Source organism: Rhinopithecus bieti, unplaced genomic scaffold (genome assembly GCF_001698545.2).
Source record: "Rhinopithecus bieti isolate Rb0 unplaced genomic scaffold, ASM169854v2 scaffold_41145, whole genome shotgun sequence".
NCBI classification, from domain to species: domain Eukaryota; kingdom Metazoa; phylum Chordata; class Mammalia; order Primates; family Cercopithecidae; genus Rhinopithecus; species Rhinopithecus bieti.
The window spans coordinates 928700-951125 of record NW_016817055.1 but is presented as its reverse complement, the minus strand read 5'-3'; positions in this window follow the sequence as shown (position 1 = coordinate 951125).

Sequence of the window (22426 nt, the reverse complement as noted above, 5' to 3'; positions counted from 1 at the left end):
TAAAAAAAAAAAAAAAAAAAAAGAAAACCATCCATGGGCCCCTTAATAATAAATTTAAAGAATTTATTTAAATAACATGTTTTTGAAACCATTCCAATATAACTTACATAAATTGTGATGCATTCATAAAATGGTAATAAAAAAAAGGCAACTCTATGTGAATTTTTATCAAATGATCCTAATTATACTGTTAAAGGGAAAAAAGCAAGGACAAGTATGTGTTTACAGAACGCTACAGTATGTGGAGGAAAATGAGCATACGTTTATAACTTTGTATACGCACACCACTATCAGAGGAAACTGATAACTGAATGCCTGGAGTCCAGGGGTAAGAGGAAGATATACTTTTCATTACATATTTTTTGTGCCACTGTAATTTTGTAACATGTATTTTGCATTTGCATCATAACAAAACCACTGAGCCCCCAAATATTCTAATCCTAAGAAAATTGTTGCTATCAAAAGTAGTTGCTTTTGCCTGCCTTCTTTTCCTCCTATCTTTCAGCCCCATCTCTCGCAGATACAACCTTTTTCTTTTTCTTTTTTTTTTGAGATGGAGTTTTGGTCTTGTTGCCCAGGCTGGAGTGCAATGGTGCAATCTTGGCTCGCTGCAACCTCCACCTCCCGGGTTCAAGTGATTCTCCTGCCTCAGCCTCCCAAGTAGCTGGGATTACAGGCATGTACCACCATGCCCAGCTAATTTTTTGTATTTAGTAGAGGTGGGGTTTCACCATGTTGGTCAGGCTGGTCTCAAACTCCTGACCTCAGGTAATCCACAGGCCTCGGCTTCCCAAAGTTCTGGCATTACAGGTGTGAGCCACTATGCCCGATTGCAATCTTGTCTTACCAAGTCTCAGCAGTTTACCCACCCACTTTGTTCTTCTCCTAAACAAGTACATCCTTTTCAATGGCGATTGACTTAAATTAAGCACACAATAGTAAGGGGTCATGTGAACCCTAGCCTTTCAGTTTAACAATATTATGTAATAATACCTTACCTATGTACAATAGGATAACATTCAGTTATAGATGTGTGTGATAAAAAGAACTGTATGTTTTTAAACCTTCACAAGAAACTGTAGTATATATTTTAATTGTTTTCCAATTAAAGCAGTTGAAATTGGAAAAAAAAAAAAAAAAAGAAATGCTGCTGGTATTTCTAAATTGATTTTGCATCCTGAAACTTTACTACAGTCATTTGTCATTTCTAGGACCCTTTGGTAGAGTCTTTAGGGCTTTCCAGTCATAGAATCATATTTTTGGTGAAGAGAGATAATTTGACTTCTTTTTCGATTTAGAGGTGTTTTATTTCCTTCTCTTGCCTGATTGCCCTGGCTAGGACTTCCAGCACTATGTTGCATAGGGATAGTGAGAATGGGCATCATTGTCTTGTTCTAGTTTCTAGGGGGAACGCTTCTGGCTTTTGCCTGTTTAGTATGATGTTAGCTGTGGGTTTGTCATAGATGGCTCTAATTATTTTGAGATGTGTTCTTTTGATGTTGCATCTGTTGAAGGTTTTTATCATGAAGAGATGTTGGATTTTATGGAAAGCTTTTTCTGTACCTATTGAGATGATCATATGGTTTTTGCTTTTTCTGTTTACGTGGCGGATCACATACATTGATTTGTGTAGGTTGAACCAGCCTTGCATCCCAGGAATAAAGCCTACTTGTTCATGGTGAATTTGACTTTTTGATGTGCTGCTAGATTCATTTTGCTAGTATTTTGTTGAAGATTTTTGTATCTATATTCACATGGGTATTGGCCTGAAGTTTTCTTTTTTGAGTGTGTTTCTTCCAGACTTTGGTTGCAGGCTGATGCTGGCTTCATAAAATAAGTTAGAGAGGAGCTCCTCCTCCTCAATTTTTGGGAACAGTCTCTGTAGGATTGGACCAGCTCTTCTTTTTATGTATGGTAGAATTCAGCTGTGAATCCATCTGTTCCAGGGCTTTTTTTGGTTGGTAGATTTTTTATTACTGATTCAATTTCAGAGCTTGATATTGGTCTGTTTAGGATTTCAATCTCTTCCTGATTTAATCTTGAGAAATTGTGTGTTTTCAGGAATTTATCCATTTCCTCTAAATTTCTTAGCTTGTGTACTTACAATTGTTCATATTATTCTCCGAGGATCTTTTGTATTTCTGAGGGATTAGTTATAATGTTATCTTTGTCGTTTCTGATTGTCCATATTTTAATCTTGTCTTTTAATCTAGCTAGTTGTCTATTATTCCTGCTTTTTTTTTTTTCAAAAAACAAACTCTTGGTTTCATTGATCTTTTGTATGGATTTGTACATCTCAATTTTCTTCAGCTCTTCTCTAATTTTAGTTGTTTTTCTTCTACTAGCTTTGTTCTTTTTTTCTAGTTTCCTTAGGTGCAAATTAGATTGTTTATGTCAGATCTTCCTAATTTCTTGATGGTGTTTAGTGTTACAAACTTTCCTCTTGACATTACTTTAGCTGCATTCTAGAGAGTTTGGTAAATTATGTCACTAGTTTTTTAGTTTCAAATAATTTTTTGATTTCTGCCTTAATTTTCATGTTCACTCATGGAGTTATTCAGGAGTAAGTTGTTTAATTTCCATGTATTTGTGTAGTTTTGGGAGATCTTGATATTGATTTCAATTTTTATTGCACTTTGGTCCAAGAGTGTGTTTGGTATTATTTTAATTAGAAAATAATTTTATTGACACTCACTTTATTGTTGAGCATGTAGTCAATCCTAGAATATGCTTTGTGTGCAGATTAGAAGAATGTATTTTTTGTGGAGTTTAGTAGAGTGTTCTATAGATTACTATTAGGTTCAATTGGTCAAGTGCTAAGTTTAAGTCCAGAATTTCTTTGTTAGTTTTCTGCCTCAGTGATCTGTTTAATGCTGTCAGTGGGGAGTTGAAGTCTCCCATTATTATTGTGTGGTTCTCTAAGTGTTTTCACAGCTCCAGAATAACTCATTTTATGAATCTGGGTATTCCTTTATTGGGCATGTATATATTTAGGATAGCTAAGCCTTCTTGTTGGATTATCACTTTATCATTCTATAGTGCCTTTCTTTGTCCTTAACTTTTATTGATTTATAGTCGGCTTTATCTGATATAAGAAGAGCAACTCCTGTTCTTTTTTCCCCATTTTCATGGTAGATCTTTCTCCATCCCTTTACTTGGAGCCTGTGGGTGTCAGTGTCAATATGTCTGAGATGGGTCTCTTGAAGATAGCAGATTATTGGGTCTTGGCTTTTTCTCCAGCTTGCTCCTCTATTTATTTTAAGGAACTGTTTAGGCTATTTCCATTGATAATTAGTGTTGGTATGTCAAATTTGGTCTTGTCATTGTGTTGTTAGATGGTTGTTATGTAGACTTACTCATGTAGCTGCTTTATACTGCCTGTGGCTATGTTCTTAAGTGTCTTTTTGTGGTAGTAGGTGTTGCTGTTTTGTTTTCTGGCTTAATTTTCCCTTAAAGACCTCTTGTATGGCTGACCTAGCTGAAAAAATTTCCCTCAATTTGTCTGAGAAAGATTTTATTTCTCCTTCGCTTACAAAGCTTAGTCCACAGGATATGAAATTCTTAATTGGAATTCCTTTTCTTTAAGGATGCTGAAAATAGGATCCCAATTATTTTTGTCTTTTAAGATTTTTGCTGGGACTCCCTTTGTACATAACATGATCCTTCTCTCTAACTGCCCTTACGAATTTTTTTCCATTGACCTTGGGGAATCTATGTGGCCTGGGGATGGACCTCTTGTATAGTATGGAGCCAGGAATACCTGTATTTCTTGAATTTGAATGTTAACATCTCTAGAAAAATTAGTAAAATTTTCATGGCCTATATCCTCAAATATATTTTTCAAGTTGCTTATTCTCTCTCCTTCTCTTTCAGGAATGCCAATGAGTCAGATTTGGTCTCTTTACAAAATCCCATATATATCAAAAATTCTGTTTATTTTAAAATGTTTTAAATTTTTATCTGGCTGATTTGATTCAAAGAACTGATCTTTGAGTTCTGAGTTTCTTTCCTCATCTGGTCTATTCTACTTTTAACACTACTGATTGTATTATAAAAATCTTTTAGTTTTATAGCTCTGGAAGTTCCGTTTGCTTCTTTCTTGAAATGGCAATTTTTCTTTCCACCTTTGGATTATTTTACTGGATTCCTTAGACTCCTTGGATTGGGTTTCAAGTTTCTCCTGAATCTCGATGAGTTTCCTTGCCATTCAGATCCTGAATTCTGTGTATGTCATTTCAGTCATTTCAGACTGGCTGAGAACAACTGCTGGTAAGCTAGTGAACGTGTTTGGAGGTACAGGGAGACTGGGTTTTAGGAATTCTTGCACTAATTCTTTCTCATCTAGGAGGACTGGTGTCCCTTAAACTGAGACATACATTTATTACAGTCAGTAGGCTTCATTTCTTGGTGTTTTCAGAAGCCCAGGGCTTTGTCCAGGATCATTTGTGGCTGAATTATTGTCCTTGGTTTCATAGAGAGGTATATTAGCAAAATACTTTTGGTATTATAGTTTTGACTATGATCCAGTAGATGGCACTTAATAGTAATGGGTGAGATGAGATCTGGTGCATTCAGGGTGGTAAGGCTGTAGACAAATCTACAGCACCTAGTATTTCCAGGCGGTCTCTCATCCAAGTACTAACCAGGCCCGACCCTACTTAACTTCTGAGATCAGAGAAAAAAAAAAAGTAATGGGTGGCAGATAGGCTTTTATTCAGCTGTGGCTTCTTTGTATTTCCTCATGTTTGCAGCCATGTTCTGTGGTACAGGGGGTAGAGAGCTGATACCCTCACCAGGTTGGCTCCTAGGGCTTGGGAAGCCCCCTCCAATCACTGGCACTGCACCCACATTTCTTTTGTTAAGTGTCCAGGCTGCAGGGATCCCTTGGCAGAGACCACAGGAGGGAAATAGGCAGTCCCTGCAGAGGCAGACATGCCCTGCTCCCATTCCAGCCCGCGAACCTGCACGTCTCACTCCTCTCAGTGCTCTGAGAATGTGGGCTCCTCTCCCACTTGAGTGCCAGCCATAGATATTGGCTCAGCATTCCCAAACTATGTGCCACAGACCTGGGACGCTGGTATTGGCTCACAGATCCATCCTTTGGACCCTTGCAGATGAGTTCAGGGTATGCTGGGGAATTCAAAGTGCTCCCAGACCACTGGGAAAGTAATCAGGTAGAGCAAATCACCAAGGCTGGGCAGCAGAGGCTGTTCTCTGCCCACACTCCTGCAGGGCAGCCAGATAGGGACCCTGAAAAGGGCTGGAGGGCAACAGGGCAAGAGGACTTAGAGAACAGATGTACCCCAGTCCCATGAGGAAGTTGACTCTGCTCTCTCCTGGCCTAGCAGTCAGCTGGGCTAGAGCTTCTTGGAGGAAGATGGAGAAGGTTGGGGAATGGGAGCCTATGGCCACACTCCACCAGAGTTGCACCATGCACAGAGGCCCATGGTTCCGCACTGGCTGAAACCATGTCTCTGCTTACTCTCTGGGAAAATCCCTCTGTCAGCTCCAATATCCATGGAGAACATGGGGCCTCCTGTAGCCAGAATCCCAGAGGTCTGTGGAGAGGATAGGCAGTGCCACAGTCCCTTCACTCACTCATTCCTCAGGGATATTTCAAGGTTAGGAACCAGATTCAGTGTTTGGGTACCTCATGCAGGATTCCCAGATTCCTCTCTCCTTAAACTCAGTGCCTGCATCTCCATCCATTTCCATTGTCTTCTCTCTGAAGATCTGTCCACGTTATTAATATAATGGCTAACTCAAAACTGTGGTCTCTCTCAGTTGGAGCAGCACCTCCTGGCTGTGTCTAGTTGACCATCTTGTTACCCTCCTTTCCCAGAAGAGATTAAATTACACTCATGGTAAGGATTATTTGAAAAGGGAGAAGGAGATTTGGGTTTAGCGTGATAATAAAAGGGGACTTTAGATATATCTACATCTATGTATCTATCTATCAATCTATTATCTATCTATCTATCTATCTATCTATCTATCTATCTATCTATCATCTATTTTAAAAGACTAGAAACAACTATACAAATACGATAATAGTTAATTCTTGACCATAGGAATATATATTTATAACTTTTTGTGATTTTACAACTCTAAAACCATACAACTTTCGAAACTTTAGTCCTATTATTTCCATGCAATTTTTTTGTTAGAACCAAAATAACTCAATAGCACTAAAAATAACCAGACAATAGTTAGACATATCTTTAGCTTATGGCCATGAAAACATGTTTGTACGAACCTGTATCCAGATCTATTTCTCTAATGTAATATTTTGAACTTTATTTGGTAGAGGTTGGAGACTCAGATATGGTAACGCCTTTCTTGCACCTAAATATTTATGAAAGATAAAAATATACTAGTTGCAAGAAAAAAATTTAAATGTCATAACACTTAGGAGACCTGAACTCTCACTCAAGCTATGCTTTCACTCTTGTACACTGGGAGGTGGGCCCAATCACTGATGGTCTCTAAAGGCCTTTTCTTGCCTGTGTTATGCAACAGTATTCATGGAAGATTCCATTCCACCCATATCCGGGATTAGGGGATTCTTTATAAATTTCCCTAGAATTTGATAGGAAGTAGAAAAGATATGATCCAACATATTCTAAATACTGTGAATCTAACATTTTATATATGTTACTTATTTGGTGGTTAAGGCAACCCTAAAATGTAAATACTGTTTTCTTCATTATTGCATTAAAGAATGGAGAGGCATGGAATTCAAACAATAACTAGAATACAGTTATTGTCTGGGGTTTCTCAAAAAGCTGAAAACAGAACTACCATATGATCCAGCAATCCCACTGCTGGGCATATATTCAAAGGAAAGAAAATTAGTATATCAAGGAGATACCTGCACTCCTGTATTTATTGCAACACTATCCACAATAGCCAAGATATGGAGATAATCCAGTGTCCAACAATGCATTAATAAGGAAAACATGGCACACACACACACACACACACACACACACACACATGCACACATACATATATATATACAATGGAATACTATTTAGCCATAAAAAAGAATAAAAGCCTATCATCATGGCAACATTAAATGTTATGTTAGGTAAAATCAGTCAGGCACAGAAAGATAAATACCACATGTTCTTACTCATACATGGAAGCTAAAAAAGTTGATTTCATAGAAGTAGAGAGTAGAGTAGCAGTTACTAGAGTATGGAAAGGTAGAAGAAAAGGGGGTTAGGGAGAGGTTAGTTAACATAAACAAAATTACAGATAGATAGGAGGAATCAGTTCTAGTGTTTAACGGTAGTGTAACTATAGAAAACAATATTGTATTTTTCAAAATTGCTAGAATAGGGGATTTTGAATGTTATTAATATAAGAAAATGATAAATATTTGAGGTGATATATATGTTAGTTACCCTTATTTTATCATTGTATGAGTGTGTTGAAATATGTTATGGTATCCTATAAATATGTATAATTATTATGCATCAGTTAAGTGTATACATATATATTTAAAACTGTTAAAATGACAGGTCTTGTCTAACTCCCAAGCCTATTATACAGGAATGTGCTTTCAGAGTTCACATTCAATAAGCTGGTTACTGGAATTCATAGAGAGATTTGAATGTAATATAATGTTATCTTCTTACCCCTTCTAATTTAGCTGCCTATGAAACAATGGTGACATATTTCAGTATAAAGAAGGTGTTCACAAAGAGGGCAATAGAGTTGGTTTAAAAATACATTTTCATGTCATTCTGATAGACCCTCCCCCTGCTTCTACACTATTGAGAATCTCTCTTTCAAAGAAAAAAGTTAGAAGCAGGGCTCTTTACACACATTATAATCATCTAGTGGCACTGGAAAAAAGTAAATGACAAGGTGACTGAGCAAATGCAAGATCTCCCAGTTCACTGAAAGCTGATAGCAATTTTGCACACTTTTGCCCACCATTTGCACAAGCCAAGGGAGCAATTGATGACTTACCCAAGTGTAATCTGCTTGGGTACCAACACAGACACATACCTATTCCTCCTATTCAGTGTAATTGAACCTCATTTGACGGGCAGAGTGGGGAAACAGTTCAGTAAACCTTATGGGACTCATCTCTACAATGAGATAACTTTACATGGAGACAGGTAAAATTATGGCAAGATAATTGGGTCAATTCAAGTTGTTGGTTTCTGGAGCAGGTATTTAAGGAAGCAAAATAAATTATAATTTAACTATATCATTGAAAGGGGGCTACTTGGAATGTTTTGAATTTGACTTTTAACATAAAATTCTTGCAAACATATTATAAAACCTTATAGGTGATCATTTTAACTAGCGATATAAAAGAAATACATACAATTATGTTTTTAGCATTTTACATATTTATCTAAATAAAAAAGAAGATTTATTAGACCTATATTCTAAATTTTATTCATCCTTATCGAATCATGAGTTCTCCAATGTTATGTGATTTAGGTTTCCTTTATTATTATTATTATTTTTTTACTTGAAAAGTTGAGGTTATTAAATATAGCTGTTTTCCAGTGAAAAACCCAGCTCTCAATACATATCTACATCTTGGCTAGTTCCCAATCTAATTAAATCAGAACCCCTGCAGGAGGAACCCAGGCAACTGGCCTTTACAAATGATAACAGGTGCAGCCAATTCTAATGCACAACCAATGTTGAGAACTACTGATGTATTTATCATTGCACTGACTATTTGAAGCCTGCCACCTAGCTAGTGTTTACATTGTTGCTATTCTCTCCACAAGCATCTCCAAGCAGCTAACTATGTCTAATTGAAAAGATAAAAGAGAGTAACTATAAAGCACCTAACTATAGCTAGCTTCGTTGGAGTAAACTTAAGGAAGTGGACAAATCCCTAAGAAAAGATCCAATGTATTGTTTGATTTCTCCTCTAGTATTCTATTTTACTAGTAAAGTATTTTAACACATTGTTTAACAAGCCAATGTTTTTCTACTGAAAGTAAGCAGTATTTCTGACATGAGACACTGTCATCTCCCAATGTTTTATATTTAACTATTAGTGGCTGTATAAAGTATGTACTTCAGATGCTGTGTTTCAAATGACCCTTACAGTGGTATGTGAAATGTACTATCTATTATCCAGCCAAAGTGAATCTCACCTTATTCCATAAGAACATGAAGCTACATATAACATACGTTATTACATGTGTATCATTCTTAGATTAGAATTTTCTATTTGTTTATAATTATCCCAAGCACCACTGGCAAATTAAACATTATATTACTTTTATATATTACTATAATTGGAATTATAAAGTTTTAAAATTTTTTGAAAAGTGGATAACTGATATGTTATCACCACATTATCAGATATACATGTAAGTATATACAAAATATATATTAGCTCAATACAATTGTGAGAAAAATGTATTGAAGAGTAGATATGGCAGAGTCACTTTTCTTTGACAGAGTAAAATCATGGAGGGAACATCATAAATAATATACACCAAAATATTATCAAAGTAGAGAGATTCAAATAATTATTTCTTGTGTGTATTGCTTCTCTGTGATTTCTATTATTTCCACAATCTTAATTATCGTGTAGTTAAAAATGTTAAGTCTTTCTTAACTAATATAAAGAATTACATTGATAACATTCTGTGTTATATTTATCTCTGTTTCTTGGTAAAAACAAGATTTACATGTTGTTTGTTGAAATCAAATTAAATTATACATTATTTAAATTAAACAATATTCCAAAACTCAATGTAATGCCTCCCTATTCTTCTAAGGTCCACCCCTATTTATATGATGCCCAACATTATAAATGAATGAAAAGTGTATGATTATTACTACTGTTTGCACACACACACACATATTTGCACTATTATGAAAGAAGCCTCAATGTTTTTGTCAATGAAGTGCATAATGCAACCAGTCCCTTGAAAATTATTTGTAATTCTCTGAGTTCTTCAAAAAAAATGTTTAGTTACATACACAAAATTCATTTAAAAGCCCTTCTTGCTCATGATTTGAGTTAGCTGCACACTAGCTGGCAAAATATTCAGAGAATAAGAAAGATAATTATTAAATTTTAGCATTCTGCTTTATTTTGCAGATATATAAAATATTTTGTGTATCAAATATCAATATAGATTCTGATTGCTCACCTAACATGCAAGGACTGCCATGAGTGACAAAAACCATAATGGTCTCTAACTTGTATAAGATTTTCTATAATTTATGTTTCTAACCAAGTAAGTTTAGGATCACTTCCTAAACACCTATGTTTGATTTATCTTTCAGAGAATTCCTCACCCATGCATTGCTGGAAACCGCTTTGAATCCACAGATACACTTTTGATGTCTACATATCACTATTTTAATTGCTACTAAGTCAATTATCCTATGAAAATACATTATACATACACAGCTCACTTTTCCTCTTCACTCATACTAAATTGGTGGCGGAGAATGGACTATATTAGGGAATCATTCATGAAAAATGCAGTTACTGTTGGTTGGCATCCGAGCACTACAGACCTTAAACTGATCCCGAAATTGTCATCAACAACCATTTTCTAAAGACACTTTCTTAATCTACTTTTTATTTTTGGGAGGTGGAGACAACGTGGTTCACAGTCAAAACTCACTAATAGAGGTGCATTGTTCTCCACTGAAATGCAAAGAAGTGCAAAAAGTACAGTGAGACAACTTTGATAAGTTCAGCCTAAAAGAGAAATGGCCATACTACTAAAATACACATGAAAAATCAATTCCAAATAACATTAAATATTTGTGTTTGTTTTGGTTTCTTCCAGAGTCTGAAGCAAAACTTAATTGCTAATCTTTTGTGAGGTATAATCACAGGGGAGAAAGAGTGAAGTACAAAGAGAAGTGAGGTAGGCATGCAAGGAAATTAAATGAGGGTGGTATGTTACTAAATTTACTATAATCATGTGAACATCATAGCTCCTGTTCTGTTATATAACATCTCTGGAGGAGCCGTTTGAAAATCGCATGCTACAGAATAGTCAAGTCCATCAGGGGAGGAAGGTCATGGAACTTCCCTGTCAGCTTTGTCCAGCACTGGTCAAAATATAGTCTATGGTAGGGCATTCTGGCCATGCTTCTTGATTGTGTTACCTGGCTCTTTCAGGAATACTTTGAAGAAGCCATTGTCTCTGTGAATCGAGTTAGACCAGCCTATATGCTAAAGTTGCTACAACTTCAGACATAATGAGTACCATGAAGTTTTCATGAAAGGCTAAAGCATCTGGGACCATTTGGGAGTCAGCCAATGATCATGGTGGATAGATACATACGGCAAGGAAACAAGGCTAGTATGGATGCTGCAGTTATGCCAAACAAAACCTAGATAAGCAAATCTGGATTAGCAAAACCTCCACTGAGGGGCACAAAATACAGATGAATTATACATATATATGTGTATGTACATAATTACATATATATATATATATATAACTCCTACATTATTATGTTATCTCACTTCACTTTTCTACCTGTACTACAACAAATTTAATTTCTTTCTCCTTTGTGTTCTCGTGTGTGTGTGTGTGTGTGTGTGTGTATGTGTGTGTGTGTGAACACAAAGGAAGAATATTTTAATTCTGCTACAGTAGCAGTAGAAAAGTGGTTAAATTTGATGACAACAGATATTTAATTGCACACTTGAAAAATAAAGGTTATTCCAAGTGGAGCGATTGGAGTGCGTAAAGGCACAGAAGCTTGAGAAGATATGGGATATCGACTATCTACGTCTTATGGATAAAGCTTAAGAAGAGAGGGGAATAAAAACTTTAAATTAGGTTAGGAACAGATGAAAGAGAACATAAAATATCAAATTTAAGAATTGGACTTCATCAGAAGAAGTTTGGGCATACTAGAATTTCATGGCATAGGATTAAGCAATTAATCCTGAAGTATTATTATCAGGTAACTCGACTGGCAATATGCTAGAAAGATTAGAAGTCAAAGTACGAAAGCAGAGAAACCAGTTTAATCTTTTCCTGGGAGAAAATAATTAAAAATTTTAATTATTTTAACAGAAAAGTTTAGACTGATTAGGAAATATACCTTCTGGTATATTTCCTAATCATTCTAATCATTATACTATAATCTTAGTATAGTTCAGAAAAATTTAGAGCTAGAATTGGCAAGATCTAGTAGCTGGAGTGGTAGGTGCCTGTAATCCCAGCTACTCGGGAGGCTGAGGCAAGAGAATTGCTTGAACCTGGGAGATGGAGGTTGCAGTGAGCCGAGATCATGCCACTGCACTCCAGTCTGGGGGACAAGAGCAAGACTTCATCTCAAAAAAAAAAAAAGTTAAAGATGTTTTATGTATTATTTTTTTTTTTTTTGGCATTAGGTGGTCCGATGAAGATAGTACTATTGGTTCATTTATGGGCTATATCATAATGTAGATATTTTATACATACATATGTATGGCACATGTATATGTATGGCACATATAAAATTATACCATCTACAATTGTAATAACTTCATTTTAAATCACATAATACTGTTTGGGATAAAACTACCTTAATTTTAATATATTCTTAGTTACTTTCTAAACTATTTTTTTTCCCTGTTTCTCAGGGTTCCTGCTTCACTAATTATCTCTAAAAGATATTTTAGGTAGTAATGATTTGATACTAAGTTGGGTATCAAATAACAAGAACTGGTTTTTCCAACTGCTAGTTCTTATTATTTAACAAAAAAAAATTTCAAAAGATGGTTATGTATGAACCAGCGATAGAAGTGTGGGGTAAACCAACCATTCTGAATAATCCATCTGTTCACCTGAGGAACAATTACCAAACGTAAGCAAAAAAAGAAATAAAAGCATCTTCCCATAGTTATTTAAACTACACTATTTGTTTCCATCCTAACATAAAGCTAGTTTTCCACCTGTGTATTGAACTTTATTCTCTTTTGCTTACCCCAGAATTTAAATGCCACAAATATTTCATCTCTCTTTCAATTATTATACCCATTTGCACTAAACTATTCTCCTAAACCTACACATATTCTATATTATATCCCACTGCAAAAATCAACAGATGCTCCTTTGATTCCACATCTGCCTCCAGCTAGCCTTACATTTCTCTGAAGCACTTTGTAGCAAAACTCCTTTTAGAAATTTTCTTCTCTTTTGAACTGTCTCCAGCCAGTCCCACCAGTACATTAAAATCACCCTCATTTGACATTTGTATCATGAAATATAATGGTTATTGATCTATCCCTATTCATACAAACTCTTACATAGTTGATAACTCATTCCTGGAGAGTTTCTTTTGGTTTTGAATTTGGATCTGCGATATCTCTTTTAGTTTCCCTTCTGCCTCCTGTCTGTTCCTTGAAGTCTGAATTTCATATTTCTTTACTGATTCTGGACAAATGTCAAAGTATTTCAGCCAAAGTCTTTTCTCCGATGGTCAGTGTCTCCCTTTGTAAATTAATCAGGGTCTATAGTTTTACATGCTATTGGTCAGGGTCTATAGTTTTACATGCTATTGGTATGCTAATGACTTCCAATTTATATTTCTACCCTTAGTCAAACCCCGAATTCCCAGAGTCATGTATCTGTTTCTTGGAGATCGCTGCTGAGTAGTTATCCTAGACTTAACATGTCCAAGACAGAACTACTGATATCTAGCCACAAAGGGTTAACCTTTTCCACTCTGTCCCATTTCTGTAAAATATGCTTCTGTTTTACAAGGTGTTCTGGCCATATGCACAAGCTTTACATTCTTGATCCTTCTCTCTCCCTTTGGCCCTATATCCATTAGCAAATCCTGTCAGCTCTATCTTCAAATTTTAATTCTGATTCTAAACTTTCCCAACACCTCCACCATGACTTTGATCCAAATCTCTGTTCCTCTGGCCCAGATTCTGCAAAGTTCTCTATTACCTCCAATTTTCTGTGTTTACACCATTGTAGCAGCTGCAAACATCCTCTAATTGACAAATCAGATCACCTCACAACCTGCTCAAAACCCTTCAGTGGTTGTCTATCACAGTTAAAGCACAAGCTCCTCACGATCATTAAAGACCTCCTCTACCTCAATGATGGCTTTTACTACTCTAACTCTATCTAGATTTTTGCTCTCTTAAAAGGAGCCTTTTTGCTATCTCCTCAAGGCCTTTAAACTTGTTGTTCCTTCTTTCTGAAATTCTCCTCTTTCAAATATTTGCATTGTATGTTTCTTTTTATACTTTATATCTTTGTTCAAATGTCACTTCCCCAGAGAAACCTTTCTGAACATCTGTCTTAGTTCATTTTCTACTGCTTATAACAGAATATTTGAAACTGGATAATGTATAAGAAACCAAATTTGTTTCTTTCATTTCCGGAGATTGGAAAGTCCAAACTCAAGGGGTTTCATCTGGTTAGAATATTCTTGTTGGTGGGGCTCCTGAATAGTCCTTAGGTGGAGCAAAGCATCACATAATAAGGGGGCTGAGCATGCTAATGTGTTATGCTCAGGTCTTTCTTTATCTTCTTATAAAGCCATTAGTTCTGCCACCATGACGATCCATTCATTCACTAAGCTTTAATCCTCAAACCCCAAACTGGATTAGTCCATTCATGAGTACTCTGCCTTTCAGAGGTCACACCTATCAGTACTGCCACACTAAAGATTAAACTTCAACATCAGTTTTGCAGGGAACATTCAAACCATTCCACCACCCTATCTAAAATATTAACCCACCTACCTTTCTGCTTTCTTTGGCCTTGTATTATTTTTTTTTCTTGAGCTTAATGCTATTTGAAAGCACAACATTTATGTCTTTACTTTTCTAGTGTATATCTCCTCCAACAAAGTTCAGGTTCTATGAAGAAAGTTTGTTTCCTGTTCATCCACGAACTAGCATAAAAACTGATACGTAGTTGGAGTTTAATCTAATTTTACAAAATAAATAGATAAGTCAATGACAAATTGAATTATGTGATAAATCGCACTTTGTATTGGTAAAAATAAATAAACCAGGAGAAGGGGGAATGATCAAGGTGGCTTACTAGAAACAGCTAGTGTGGGGGTGTGTGTGTGGTGGTCACAGACAGGAAAGAAGGGGTGAGTAAACACAGTATTTTCAACTGAAATATCCAAGTACTCACACTGGGACTTGGATATTTCCAAGGTGTGCCTTATCCACACCTACAACAAGCTACAGTCAACCCAAAGAGAGGAGGTCAGTTCATCTTCCCTGGGTCCCACACAACCCCAACTGTTCATAATCAAGGAAACAATTCAACCCACAGAGAACAGAGAAAAGCAAGGCAGGACGACAGCCCACCCAGGAGGAACATGGTGCCAGAGGAACCTCTCCTGCCCGGGGAAGTGGTGAGTGAATGTGTGACCCTGGGAACCCTTGTTTCACCCACGGATATTTGCATCCTTGGGTCAGGAGATCACCTCATGAGCCCACTCCATCAGGGCCTTCAGTCTGACACACAGACTTATGTGGAGTCTTGGCAGAGCAGCCACTCAGGCACGGGCAGACACTGGGGAGCTTTAGACACTTGGGCTTTCTAGGCTTCCCAGGAAAAGTAGCTGCAACTCTGGGAAAGCAGGAGATTAGCCCCCAATATATGACCCTAGGAAAGAGGCTGAAGCCAGGGGGTTGAGCAACAACAGTCTACTGGCCCCACTTCTATGGCTGGTCACATGATAAAACTCACTGGCTTGGAATTCCAGCCAGCCACCTGTAGCAGCATTGTACCTCCCTGGGTTGAAACTCCTGGAGGGAGAAGTGGGCCGCCATCTTTGTTGTTTGGGTGACTTAGCTGTTCTGGTCTTTGGGCTTTGGAGAGTCTAAGCTGACCAGGGACAGATGAGACCCCTCAGCACAGTACAGCTGCTCTATGAAAACATGGCCAGACTGATTCCTGAAGCGGGTCCCTGAGCCCCTTCCTCCTCACTGGGAGGAACCTCACAACCAGGGCCTTCAGCCACCACCACTGGTGTTTTCTGGCCTACAGAGATTTGAAAACTCCTTGGGACTGAGATCCCAGAGGAAGGGGTGGACCACCATCTTTGCTGTTTGGACAACTTGGGCTTTGAAGAGTCCAAGCTGATTAGAGGTGAAAGCAATACCCAAGCACAACACAGCTGCCCTACAAAAATGTGGCCAGACTGCTACTTTTAAAGCAGGTTCCCAATCCTGTTCCTCATTGTCAGGTGGAGCCTTCAACCAGGGTCTCTGGCTACTGCCACCAGTGTTCTCCAGCTAACAGGTTTCAGGCCTCCCTGCAATGGAGATCCTAGAGAGAGGACCTGGCAGCCATCTTTGCTGTTTGGGCAACTTAGCCGTTCCAGTCTTCGAGCTTTGGAGTGTCCAAGGCGACCAGAGGCTGAAGCAGACCCCCACACAGCACGGCTTCTCTATGAAGATGTGGCCAGTCTGCTTTATTAGGTGGATCCCCAGTCCCATTCTTCCTCACTGGGTGAGACCTAGCCACCTCCTACAGGTGTATTCAGACTGGCTTTAGGTCCATACCTCCCTGGAATGGAACTCCCAGTGGGAGGGGCATGCTGCTGTCTTTGCTGTTTTGTAGCCTTCACTGGTGATACTTTCAGGTACTGAAAAATCTGAGGTGATTGGGACCGCAGCAGATCCCCAGCATATCACAGCAACCCTATGGAAAAGTGGTCAGACTGTCACATGGATGCCCATTCCCACATCTCCTCACTGGGCAGGTCCTCTAGGCCTGGGCCTTTAGCCACCCCCGACAAGAGCTCTCAAGCCAGTATCAGCTGTTACTCCCTGGAAGAGCCTCAGAGGGGCAACTGAAAGCCTGTCTGCTACTGCCTCTGCAGTGGAACTGTCCTTGCTACCCTCAGGCTAATGAAAGGGCAAAGACCCTAAGTGCCTTATCCATACCTCCAACAAGTTGCAGTCAACCCAAAGAGAGGAGGTCAGTCTGTCTCCCTCAGGTCCCACACACCCCCAGCTGCCCATCATCAAACAGGGAGCCCCTGGCTTGGGCCCATAGCACGAGCCCTCCCTTATGGGCTGATTGCAATGAGTGATTGCTGACCTGCATCCCACTGGAATGGAGCCCCCAGGAGACAAGCAAAGTGGTAGAGCATCAAGCCAGCTGATGTGGAGCCCAGAAAGTTTTGTGCAGGAACATCTGTACTGGAGTGTGGCCATGAATGGCCATCTTTCTAGGCTGATATGATCCCATAAGAGACTCTCGCCCTAGGGTAACTGTTGGACCTAATCTCTGCAGAGTGGTCTTGCATATCACATGTGACTAGTCTGATCTGAGCACTCCTTGCTCTGCTGGCCTCTCCCAGGGCCCCAGCCTGGCCATGCTTGCCTACAGGTCAGTCTCAGGTGCCCTGGGGACCACACCATAGCTTCTGTGCTGGTGGACCATGCCTGACCATTGGAGAGCTCCAGTGAGGTGATCCCTATGGCTGACACTAGTCTGCACATTCCCTCCCTATACTGCAGTTTGCCCTGAGCCTAAAGCAACACCCCACATCACTTTGCTGTCATATGTTTATATGAGCTGGGTTTGCTCCACTTGCCCCACCATTACACATGAGTGTACTATACGCCCCCCTACCCCTACAGAATGCCATTGCATACAGAGCCTTGGCACCTCCAGAACCCGCAAGCCCTGCCCCACCCCGCCGCCATCAGCAGCACCCCACCCTTGTGCAAATACTGCACAGAAAACAGGTGATCCTCCCACAGTCTTAGTGATTAGTCCTGTTTGCAGGGCACAGAGAAGGCACCCAGACCTATATGGTCCAGCACCTTGTCTCAAGCCAACACCATCTCCAGGGCAACAGTTCACATAGTCTCCAGCAGGGACTCCCTGCTCCCCACTAGCTGCCTTGCCTCTGCCACTGTGGTGAACACCTGTAGGGAGGCAGGCATCCCTTCATCTGCTAGCACTCTGCTGTAGCTGCTGCACCTCAGTACCCCTAGCACAGTAGACTCCAAACCTCGAGGAGCCAGAGAACAAAGTCAAGGCCCAATTTAAGTCCCTCAGAGTTAGAGCACACAGTCCAGAAGTTTGGAGCTGAGTGGTGGCCCCCTAAAAATCTCCCAGAAATTAAGCCAATTGGCTGAATTTAACTTTACAGCAATAAAACCCTCAAGGTCATCAAATAGTATAAAAGAAAAAAATTCCAAAGGTTAGCCATTTCAAATGTTGAAGGTAGATAAGCCTACAAAGATGAGAAAGAATGAGTGCAAGAACTCTGACAATTCAAAAAGCCAGAGTGCCTTCTTTCTTCCAAGTGACCACATCACTTCTCCAGCAAGGATTTGGAACCAGGCTGAAGCTAAGATGGCTGAAATGACAGAAGTAGAATTCAGAATATGGATAGGAATAAAGTTCATTGAGCTATAGGAGTATGTTATAACCCAATGCAAGGAAGCTAAGAATTATGACAAAACATTGCAGAAACTAACACACAAAAAGTTCACTATAAAAAAGAACATAACCAACCTAATAGAGCTGAAAACACACTAGAGAGATTTTATAATGCAATCACAAGTATTAATAGCAGAATAGACCAAGTGGAGGAAAGAATCTTAGAGTTTAAAGACTGGATTTCTGAAATAAGACAGGAAGACAAGAATAGAGAAAAAAAGAGTAAAAAGTAATAAAAAAAACTTTAAGAAACATGAGTTTATTTAAAGAGACCAAATATATGACTGATTGGTGTCCCTGAAGGATATGGGAAGAATGAAACTAACTTGGAAAGCATATTTAAGGATATTATCCATGAAAATATCCCCAACATAGCTAGAGAGGCCAACATTCAAATTCAGTAAATGCAGAGAACCCCAGTAAGATACTCCACAAGAAAACCATCCCAAGACACATAATCATCAGATTCTCCAAGGTCAAAATGAAAGAAAATATGTTAAATACAGCTAGAGAAAAAGGCCACATCACCTACAAAGGCTAGGTCACCTCCAAAGGGAAGCCAATCAGACTAACAGTAGACCTCTGAGCTGAAACACTATAAGCTAGAAGGGATTAGGGGCCAATATTCATTATTCTTAATGAAAACAAATTTCAACAGATAATTTCATATCTGGACAAACTAAGCTTCATAAGCAAAGGAAAAATAAGATCCTTTTCAGACAACAAATGCTGAGAGAACTTGTTACAACTGGGCCTGCCTCACAGGAGCTCCAAAGGAAGCAGTAAATATGGAAAACAAAGACTGTTACCAGTCACTACAAATACCCTGAAGTATGCAGACTGGTGACACTATAAAGCAAGCAAAGAAACAAGTCTGCAAAATAACCAACTAATATCATAATGACAGGATCAAATCCACATATATCAATACTAACTTCAAATATAAATGGACTAAATATTCTCATTAAAAGACACAGAGTAGCAAGCTGAATAAAGAACTAAGACCTACTGGTATGCTGTCTTTAAGAGACCCATCTCACATGCAATGACACACATAGGCTTGACATAAAGGAATGAAGAAAAATCTACAAAGCAAATGTAAAACAGAAACAAAGCAGGGGTTGGAATCCTAGTTTCTGACAAAACACACTTTAAACCAACAAAGATGAAAAAAGATAAAGAATGGCATTACCTTATGGTAAAGGGTTCAATTAAACAAGGAGGGCTATCATGTGTGTGTGTGTGTGTATGTATGTATATGTATATACACCCAACACAGGAGCACCTAGATTCATAAAGCAAGTTCTCTGAGACCTTCAAAGAGATGTAGACTCCTGCATAATAATAGTGGGAAACTTTCACACACCACCGACAGCATTAGACAGATTATCAAGACAGAAAATTAATGATGCTGTTCAGGACCTGAGAACAGCACTGGATCAAATGAACTTGATAGGTATCTACAGAACTCTCCACCCAAAAACAACAAGATATATGTTCTTCTCGTTGCCACATGGGACATGCTCTAAAATTGATCACATAATTGGAAGTAAAATACTCCTCAACAAATGCAAAATAACTGAAATAATAAAGAAAAACACTTTCTTGGACCATAGACGAATCAAATTAGAAACCAAGATTAAGGTATTCATTCAAAATCTTACAATTACATGAAAATTGAATAACCTTCTCTGCAATGACTTTTGGGTAAACAATCAAATTAGGGCAGAAATTAAGAAGTTCTTTGAAAGTAATGAGAACAAAAATACAACATAACCAGAATCTCTGCGACACAGCCAAGGCATAGTTAAGAGAGAAATTTATAGCAGTAAATGCTCCTTTTAGCCATGGCTGGGATGCAAGACAGCACAAAGCAGCAAGGTCCTGGAATCAGCCTATGAAACCATATTTTCCTCCTAGGCCTCCAGGCCTGTAATGGGAGGGGCTGTTGCGAAGACTTCTAACATTTCCCCTATTGTCTTGGTGATTAACATTTGGCTCCTCTACCTATGCAAATTTCTGCAACCCCCTTGAATTTCTCCTTGGAAAATGGGTTTTTCTTTCCTTTCACATTGTCAGGCTGCAACTTTTTTGAATGCTTATGTTCTGCTGTTCTTTTAAACATAAGTTCCAGTTCCAAACGGTGTCTTTGTGAATGCATAAAACTGAATGCTTTTAAGAGCACTGAAGTCACATCTTGAATGCTTTGCTGGTTAGAAAGTTCTCCCACCAAATGCACTAAGTCATCTCTCTCAAGGTCAAAATTGCACAGATCTCTAAAGCAGGGGAAAAATAACACCAGTCTCTTTGCTAAAGCATAGCAAGAGTCATCTTTATTCCACTTTCCAACAAATTCCTCATCTTCATCTGAGACCACCTCAGCCTGGACTTCATTGTCCATATCACTATCATCATTATGGTCAAAGACATTTAACAAGTCTCTAGGAAATTGTAAACTTTCTCACACATTCCTGTCTTTGTCTGAGTTCTCCAAACTGTTCCAACCTTTACTGGTTACACAGCTCCAAAGTCAATTCCACATTTTGAGTCTTTTAGAGTAGTGCCCTACTCCCAGTACCAATTTACTGTATTAGTTCATTCTCATACTGCTATAAAGAACTTCTTCAGACTGAGTAATTTATAAAGAAAAGAAGTTTAATTGACTCACAGTACAGCATGGCTGGTATGGCCTCAGGAAACTTACAATCATGGCAGAAGGCAAAGAGGAAGGAAGGTACCTTCTTCACAAGGCAGCAAGAAGCAGTAGCACCAATTAAAGGGGAAGAGCCCTTTAAAAAATCATCAGATCTCATGAGAACTCACTCGCTACCTCAAGAGCAGCATGAGGGAGACTGCCTCCTTGATTCAATTATCTCCACCTAATTTCTCTCTTGACAAATTGGAATTATGGGGCTTACGGTGATTACAATTCAAGATGAGATTTGGGTGGGGACAAAAAGCCTAACCGTATTAGCATCCCACAAAGGTCTAGTATCCAGCACCTACACAGAACTTAAATACATTTAGAAGAATAAAGGAAACAACCTCATTAAAAAGTAGTCAAAGGACATGAAAAAACACTTCTCAAAAGAAGACACTGAAGTGGCCAACAGGAATATGAAAAAAGGTCATTATCACTGATCATTAGACAAATGCAAACTAAAACCATAAATGAGATAACATCCCACATTAGGCTCAATGGTTATTATTAAAAAGTCAAAAAAATTAGCAGATGCTGGAGAGGTTGTGGAGAAAAGGGAACACTTGTACACTGTTGGCAGGGGTGAGAATTAGTTCACCCAATTGTGGAAGACAGTGTGGAGATTCCTCAAAGATCTAATGACAGAAATATCATTCAAGCCAGCAATCCCATTACTGGGTATATACCCAAATGAATATAAATTTTTCTTTTGTAAAGACACATGCACACTCATCTTCATTGCAGCACTATTCACAACAGCAAAGACATGGGGTCAACCTAAATATCTATCAATGCTAGACTGGGTAAAGAAAATTGGTACATATACACTGTGTAATACTATGCAGCCATATAAAAGAATGAAATCATGTCCTTTGCAGGAACATGGATGAATCTGGAGACAATTATCCTTAGCAGACTAACACAGGAACAGAAAAACCAAATACTGCAAGTTCTCACTTATGAGTGGGAGCTAAATGGTGAGAAAACATGAACATATAGAAGGAAACAACACATACTGGGGCCTACTGGAGGGTGGAGGGAGGGAGGAGGGAGAGCATCAAGAAAAATTACTAATAGGTACTAGGCTTAGTATCTGGGTGATCTGTAAACAAACCCCATGACACAAGTTTACCTATGTGACAAACCTGTATATGTACCCCTGAACTTAAAATAAAAATTATAAACAAACAAAGAAACAAACAAACACACCCTGTCACTATGATAGAATAACTAGTTGTTCACCCAGATCAATTCCCAATTCTTCCTGGATTTCCTTGGACTTGAACTCCTTTGCACTATTTACATAAGTGGGAAATAACTTCTT